The sequence below is a fragment of the Rhinopithecus bieti genome, unplaced genomic scaffold (assembly GCF_001698545.2).
Source record: "Rhinopithecus bieti isolate Rb0 unplaced genomic scaffold, ASM169854v2 scaffold_17743, whole genome shotgun sequence".
Lineage (NCBI taxonomy): Eukaryota > Metazoa > Chordata > Mammalia > Primates > Cercopithecidae > Rhinopithecus > Rhinopithecus bieti.
The window spans coordinates 938,864-947,479 of record NW_016809230.1 but is presented as its reverse complement, the minus strand read 5'-3'; the positions used below and the strand labels follow the sequence as shown (position 1 = coordinate 947,479).

Below are 8,616 nucleotides of genomic sequence, written 5' to 3'. Positions count from 1 at the left end.
CAAAAGCCAAAATTGACAAATGGGATCTAATTAAACTAAAGAGCTTCTGCACAGCAAAAGAAACTACCATCAGAGTGAACAGGCAACCTACAGAATGGGAGAAAATGTTTGCAATCTACTCATCTGACAAAGGGCTAATATCCAGAATCTACAAAGAACTCAAATTCATAAGAAAAAAAAACCTCATCAAAAAGTGGGTGAAGGATATGAACAGACACTCCTCAAAAGAAGACATTTATGCAGCCAACAGACACATGAAAAAATGCTCATCATCACTGGCCATCAGAGAAATGCAAATCAAAACCACAATGAGATACCATCTCACACCAGCTAGAATGGCGATCATTAAAAAGTCAGGAAACAACACATGCTGGAGAGGATGTGGAGGAATAGGAACACTTTTACACTAATGGTGGGATTGTAAACTAGTTTAATTTACATTGTGGAAGACAGTGTGGCGATTCCTCAAGGATCTAGAACTAGAAATACTGTTTGACCCAGCCGTCCCATTACTGGGTATATACCCAAAGGATTATAAATCATTCTGCTATAAAGACACATGCACACATATGTTTATTGCAGCACTATTCACAATAGAAAAGACTTGGAACCAACCCAAATGTCCATCAGTGACAGACTGGATTAAGAAAATGTGGCACATATACACCATGGAATACTGTGCAGCCATAAAAAAAGGATGAGTTCATGTCCTTTGTAGGGACATGGATGAAGCTGGAAACCATCATTCTCAGCAAACTATCGCAAGGACAAAAAAACCAAACACCGCATGTTCTCACTCATAGGTGGGAACTGAACAATGAGAACACCTGGACACAAGAAGGGGAACATCACACACTGGGGCCTGTCGTGGGTTGGGGGGAGTGGGGAGGAATAGCATTAGGAGGTATACCTAATGTAAATGACGAGTTAATGGGTGCAGCACACCAACATGGCACATGTATACATATGTGACAAACCTGCACATTGTGCATATGTACCCTAGAACTTAAAGCATAATTTAAAACATTTTTTAAATTTAAAAAAAAGTATTAACTATACTCCTTATAAGTTCTGTCTGTAAGCTTATTCATCCTACATAACTGTACCTTTATATCCTTTGACCTACATCTTCTGATTCCCTCCCCTACACTGCCCTACCCCTGGTACAAAGGTGTTGATTTTATTTCCTTGGTATATTTACACAGAAGGATAATTACTGAGTCATCTGGTAGTCTTATTTTTAAATTTTTGAGAAACCTCATACTGTTTTCCATAATGGCTGTATCAATTTATATTCCCCCCCAACAGTGTTGGTTATCTCTGTTTCACGCCTTCACCAACATCTATCTATCTGTTGACTTTGTGAGAATAGGCATTTTGACAGATGTGAAGTGATACCTTTTTGTGGTATTGATTTGCATTTTCCTGATGATTAGAGATGCTGAACACCTTTTCACATACCTGTTGTACTATTGTGCTTCTGAAAAAAGAGCCATTTTATCTCTTATTTAAATGATTTTTTTACTATTGAAAATTTATAACAAATATATGATATATTTGATTTCATAGTTGGTAAGAGATAAGAAAGATTAAATAATATAATTAGATATACATTTGGAGGTGGGGGAGGACCAAAAAAGGTGGGCGTGTTCCCAATCCCAAAGATAGAAGAAAGAACAAGTAGCTGTCAGTTAATAGAGGCACATAAAAGTGGACAAAATTAGTACAAAAATTACAAAGGCCTACATTTGTAGGGCATCTCAGGCCATTTAGTTTAAAAGGCATAACACTATTTCAATGTTTACTATGGGAATGAAAATAATAAAATAGAATAAATATTATTTTAAAATGAATTTCTTGGGTTATCAAAATAGCTTAAGTTACGTTCAGTGCATTATGTTACAGAATAGAAATATATCTCTAAAATATTTCAGTGAGGGCTTATTTCAGACTTTGTTTATTAAAGAAAATTACCTATGCAGATGCAATTTTGCATTATAAAATCACGTGTTGCCTTCGTACTTAAATAACCTGTCTCTTCCCTGCCCTTGCATTTTCTGCCTATTCTAGTCTCACACCCAGCTGCAAGTTCCCCTTCAGTTTTACCTGGGCATCTCCAGCAGCTGTCTCCTGTGCTCGCTTCTCCAGTTCAAGACCATTGTGTCTTATCTGCTCCAGTGCCACTCAAGGGTATCAATACTAAGTCCTCTCCTGTCTGAGAAGCTACATGAAGTCATCACCAATCTCCTGGGATTCACCATCAGCCGGATACTCACAGCAGAGACATTCCCTCTCCACCTCCATCAACACTGTTGTCCTAATTCCTCAGAAACACTGCTCACTGGAGGCCACAATGAGTTAAAGCCCCACTGTGCCCATGTTCCTTAATGCTTCTTCTCTCAATATATCTTTCAGAAGTTTATACATAATTTACCGAGAACTTATTATATACTGTACATATTATAGACATGAAGGATATGGTTCTTACATAAACCTGACCTGGCTCAGTGAAGTGGAAGATGAATGTAAATATATTAGCCGTTAAAATACAACCCAGCACTTATGGATGTACAACTGAGGCTCAGATATTGTTATTTTTAATGTTTCCCTTATTACTCCATCTGCCTCCTCTCCAGTATTAGGTTACTAAAATCCAATGACATGAAGGTCAGTTTACTTTTGACACTCAGAGATGAGGCTGCACAATGGGAGGGTGCACAAATGCAAGAATCTGGGAGAAATTGCTGGGTTGAAATCAAGATACAGTTTCCATTTTATTAAAATGATGCCAAATAATGGTCCCAAATGGGTTTTACCAACTTATTTTCCAACCCGCAATGTGTGGCAATTCACCTTGTTTTTCTACTTCATCAACATTATTAATTTTCTTTTTTAACATTTGACAATCTGTGAAGGAAACATGCATTTTAAAGTTTTCACTGTACAGTTAGATACATCTGTATATACTTTCATATATGACAAAGTCATATATGACTTTGTATATACAGATATATGCATATCTATCAAGATTTTATATAGGATAGTTCATAATCATATAATTTACCAAATCATTATAAGGCAAATACCTGTATAATTTATACTTGCATCAAGTAGACAATATTCCTAGCACCTCAAAGTCTCATTCATGTTCCTTTGCAATAAAAATCTCTCTCTTGAGCACCTTGTCATACTATCTCAAGGAGAAGTAATGTTAACACTAGATCATTCTTTTTCCCATGTGATTCTTCTTCACCCCAATCATTTAAGTCATCTATTCATTTTAATTCAAGCATTTTAAATCTAAGAACGGTTCTTTGCCTTTCCCACAAGTCCTTGAATAAGGAGTTAATTTGGATTCTGTTTGTGTTTGTTTGTTTTCTGTTTTTGTTTCATTTGTGTGTTGGTTATTGAGCTGTTCCTCAACTTTAAGCTTTCTCTCACTCAAATACTTACCTAGAGTGCTGACAAAACAATTCTACTTTCTAAAGACAGTCAAGGTGAACATTATTTATTCTAATGCAATTCTGGTAATATTTAAACACCTCCACATCCATGAATCCTATGAGGATGCTAAGCACTTAGAAGTGTCTTTTCGTTTTCACAGCAGTATTTGGCATACACAGACAGGTCACGTATTATATGAAGATAATAAAAATAAAGGCGCTTACCACAAGGAAAGAACCTATTATTAATTGTTTGAGAGAGGCTCTCCTTGTAGTGAAAGAAATATGCTGCTTCCTGCAGGATTTCATAGCATCATATTGCTAGGAGGGAACTAAGAAATCATCTAATCCAATCCCTCAGGGTTCAGGGAGGTGAACTGATGTACTGTTGACCCTTGCACTTATATTTGACTTTTCTTTGTCGGGGAAAAAAAAAAAACAACCAAAAACAACAAGAAAAACAATGAAGGGGTAGAAATTATAGACCTATAATGAGATGATGTTAATATGATTTTATGTTTTAATTTAAAAAAATACAGGCAAATAAAAATGCAGCAAACTCAAAATGCAGACTTTATGATAAACACCCATAAAACCAAAACCTAATATTGACAATATTCATTTATTGTATTTGCTTTAATTTTTGTATATAAATATTATAAAGTTAGAATTTCTCTTATTCTCTATAGCCAGTTGCATTATCTATCTTTCTCTGAAGTCACCACTGGCATATATTAAGTTAATAGCCTTCTAGTTCTTTTAAAAGTACTGTTGCTTATATTTTAATTTTCCCGTTATTTTTGATATGTTTTATATATTAATGAATGTAGCCATTTTAATATACTTTCTAGAAATCACATTTCTTTCAGCATTCTTTTTTGAAATCTATAGTTATATATTGTTATAATTTATTTCCTACAAATAATATATAGTATTTAATTGTAGGAACAGATTTAATTTTATTTGCTCATTTTTTTCTATTAGATATTTCAATTGCTTTGACATTTTACATATTGTAAACAATATTGTGATAAAAAATGCTTGTATGTGTCTCTTTGGTATGATTTTCAAGACATTCTTGGCAAGGGATCTTAGTTTGTCTTAAGCATGTACACTTAATTTTTTTATTTTTTTAACTTTTACTTTAAGCTCAGGGATATAAGTGCAGATTTGTTACCTAGGTAGACTTGTGTCGTGGGGATTTATTGCACAGATTATTTCATCATCCAGGTATTAACCTAGTAGCCATTAGTTGTTTCTCCTGTTCCTCTCTCTCCTTTCATCTCCACCCAAAAGTTTCCATTGAGTGTTGTTCCTCTGCATGTGTCCATGAGCTCTCATCATTTAGTTCCCACTTTCTAAGTGTGAATGTGTGATATTTGATTTTCTGTTCCTGAGTTACTTTGCTAACTATAATGGCCTCCAGCTGCATCCATGTCCTTGGAAAGGATGTGATCTCATTCTTTTTTATGACTGCCTAATATTCTATAGTATATATGTACTACATTTTCTCTATCCAGTCTCTTACTAATGGACATTTAGGTTGAATCCATGTCTTTGCTATTGTTAATAGTGCTGCAATGAACATACATGTGCATATGTCTTTATAATGGAATGATTTATATTCCTTTGGATATACATACAGTAATGGGATTGCTGGATCGAATGGTATTTCTGTCTTTAGGTCTTTGGGAAATCACTACACTGTCTTTCACCATAGCTGAGCTAATTTACACTCCCACCAACAGTGTATGAGCATTTCTTTTTCTCTACAACCTTGCTAGCACCTGTTTTATTTTTTATTTTTTTGACTTTTTAATAATAGTCATTCTCACTGGTGTTAGATGGTATCTCATTGTGTTTGTTTGTTTGTTTTTGAGACAGAGTCTCTGTCTGTCACCCAGGCTGGAGTGGAGTGGAACTATCTTCTCACTGCAACTTCTGCCACGTGGGTTCAAGCAATTATCATGACTCAGCCTCCTGAGTAGCTGGAATTACAGGTGCACACCACCATGCCTGGTTAATTTTTGTATTTTTGGTAGAAATGGAATTTCGCATGTTGGTCAACCTGGTCTTGAACTCCTGACCTTAATTGATTCGCCCTCTTTGATACCCCAAAGTACTGTGATTACATGTGTAAGCCACTGCGTCCGACCTCATTGTGGTTTTAATTTGCGTTTCACTAATGATCAGTTATGCTGAGTTTTTTTTCTTGCTGACCACATGTATGTCTTCTATTGAAAAGTGTCTGTAGATATCCTTTACCCACTTTTTAATGTTTTATTTGTTTTCGTAAATTTGTTTAAGTGCCTTATAGACGCTGATTATTAGACTTTAGTCAGATGCATAGTTTGCAAAAATTTTCTCCCATTCTATAAATCGTTTGCTTACTCTGTTCATGTTTTCTTTTGCTGCGCAGAAGCTTTTTAGTTTAATTAGATCCCATTTGTTAATTTTTGCTTTTGTTACAATTGCTTTTGGAGTCTTAGTCATAAAATTTTTGCCCTTGCCTATGTTCTTATGGTATTGCCTAGGTTGTCTCCAAGGATTTTAAAACTTTCCTTTTGGTTCATCATGGGTAATTTTTTGTTGTTTTCTAGCTTTTCTAGTTGAATGTGTAGTTCATTTAGTTCATTTATTGATTTGTGTAAATGTATTTAATGCTTTCAATATCCTGTATTATCATATTTACAAATTTTGATAATTTTTGCTTTTATTATATTTCAAATAAAATAATTTATAATTCCATTCTTAATTTTTTTTAAATTGTAAACAAGCTTTTTCTTTTTCTTTTAAGATTCTAAACATATGCCACTAGGTAGAGTTAACTGTTAATTTTATTTTATTATGGTCAAAGAACATACATTTTATTATGAAATGTTTTGTGAACTGATCAGTTTTTAAAGATTACCTTTGTTTAACAAAAAAATTAGTTAATAAAAACAGATACAAGTTTTCATATGTGTCTATCACACAAAGCTTTTATTTCATGTTGTTTACACCTTCTTTGTTCTTGATCATTTTATTCAATTTCATTTCTCAGCATCTAAGTAGGTATATTTTTACTATTTCAGTTTTATATGTCTACCATGTCTGCTGTAAATATTTTAAGGCTATGTTGTAAGTTACATGCAATCATAATATTGCTTTACATTCTTATGAGGATAAAGGACTATTTCCTTTATCCTCATTTTACAAAGGCATTTTGCTTTATACAATATTTAGGGAATTATAATTTTCTCTTTGTAACATTCATTTTTGTACACTGTTCTAGCTTGTTAAATTTGACTGGTATTCTTTATGCATTCTGTTGTCAATTTTGTGACTTGAAATATATGTTCACCGTTTATAACTTACCTTTTCATTTTAAAGTCATGTTTTGATAAAATATTTTTTAATTTTAATATCAGCAGATTGTTTCCAATAATTTAGAATTAGGTCTTTTTGTTTTTATTTTAAAAGACTTTCCACTTCCATAATTGGAACATAATTGCCTACATTTTGATTGAGTTTTAAATATTATTCTCAAAATGTCAGTTGTTGTAAATAAAGTATTCTATTATGACTTTTCCCATATGGAGCCCCATAAAAAACCCTGTTCCAAAAGAATATGATGATTTGACCTAGCTAACAGTTCTCTAGATCCCACACCCAGGGACTTGACTTCCTTTGACCTGACTCAGTGCTCAGGCATCGCCAATAGTTTTTTCCCCAGACATCTGCCAAAGCCAAAAGGTACAATTATTTAACATCAAAGATCCGTAGGTGGTGATAACAGTTGAGACTAACAAAAATCTGACCAAAAAAAAAAAAAAAAAAACTTAAAAAGGAAAATTAGAGAATTAGATGTCCATACAGGGCTTTGAAAAGCACCAACATTTTCCTGGGGTTCTAGAAGGAAAGACCTGAGAAGGCTCTAATCTCTCAGCCCTAGTTAACTTGAGGTTCTGCACAGGTGGAAATAAAGGCTAAAGTCAGACTTTTATACTGTCTTTGGGTGCATGGCAGGCATACTGCACAGGTGGAAATAAAGGCTAAAGTCAGACTTGTATACTGTCTTTGGGTGCATGGCAGGCATACTCCAATTCATAGAGCACCTTGGCAAAGGCTGGAAGGCATGCTGGTTCCAGGCACTCAGGGAAATCTATGTCCAGTCATCATCTTAACACTAACACGCATACTTGAACAAAAACCTAAGTAACTTCATATGAAAAGACTGACTTTACACAATTAGTTGAGGAAAGTCTCAAAACAAAAAAATGGAACCACAATCACCACGACCAACAATGAGTCACAATGATAACCCGTAGGAAAGTGTAGAATGCGAGAGCACAGAACTTAGATTTTTAGAGTTGCAACATTATATTATTTTAAATGTCCCATTTTTAAACAAAACAACAAAATCTATAGGACATTGTAAACAGGAGAGTATAACCGATACACAGAAAAACAGAAACAAAAGTCAAAAGAAACTGTTTCCTGAAAAAGCCCAGGTATTAGACTCACTAGACAAGACAGACATTAAACAGCTATTATAAATATGACCAAAGAAAACAAAGAAAACTTTGTCTAAGCAATTAAAGGATAGTATGGAATGATGCCTCACCAAGAACAGACTATTAATAAAAAAAGATAAATTATGTTTAAAAAATCATATAGAAATTCTGTATTTAAATTAAAATACTTGAAATGAAAATAAAATAGAGGAATTAGAAATAGGTTTCAGCTATAAGCAGAAGAAATAATTGAACATGAAGATAGGCCAATGGAGATTATCTAGTGTGAGGAAGAGAAAGAAAAAAAGAAAAGAAAAGAAAATGAACAGACACCTGTGGACACCATCAAGCATACCAATATACCCATAATAAAAGATCCAGAAGGAGAAACAAGAAAGGGGTAGAAGGAATATATGAATAATTTATGGCTTAGAATCTCTCAAATTTATGATAATATTTTCTACACATATAAAAGTTCAATGAAGTCCGTTTAGGATAAATTCAAAGAAATACACACCTACTCACATCACAATCAAACTCAAAAAGCAGGAATAATTTTGAAAGCAGAAGAGATCCAACTCATCACATAGAAGGGATTCTCAATAAAATTAACAATTTTTTTTTTTTTTTTTTTTTTTTTTTTTTTTTTTTTTTTTTTTTTTTTTTTTTTTTTTTTT

The 8,616-nt window shown here is 33.5% G+C and overlaps 1 long non-coding RNA gene across 2 annotated transcripts in view; it reads left to right on the top strand.

Annotated features, from left to right (window-relative positions):
* The window catches only part of LOC108539966 (uncharacterized), a 15,099-nt gene extending 12,552 nt beyond the window's left edge, over window positions 1–2,547 (top strand). For both annotated transcript variants that reach the window (XR_001888537.1, XR_001888538.1), the window contains one exon: window positions 2,071–2,547. This is a non-coding gene — a long non-coding RNA (uncharacterized LOC108539966). The remainder of the gene's footprint in view (window positions 1–2,070) is intronic.
* Window positions 2,548–8,616: the final 6,069 nt, after the last annotated feature.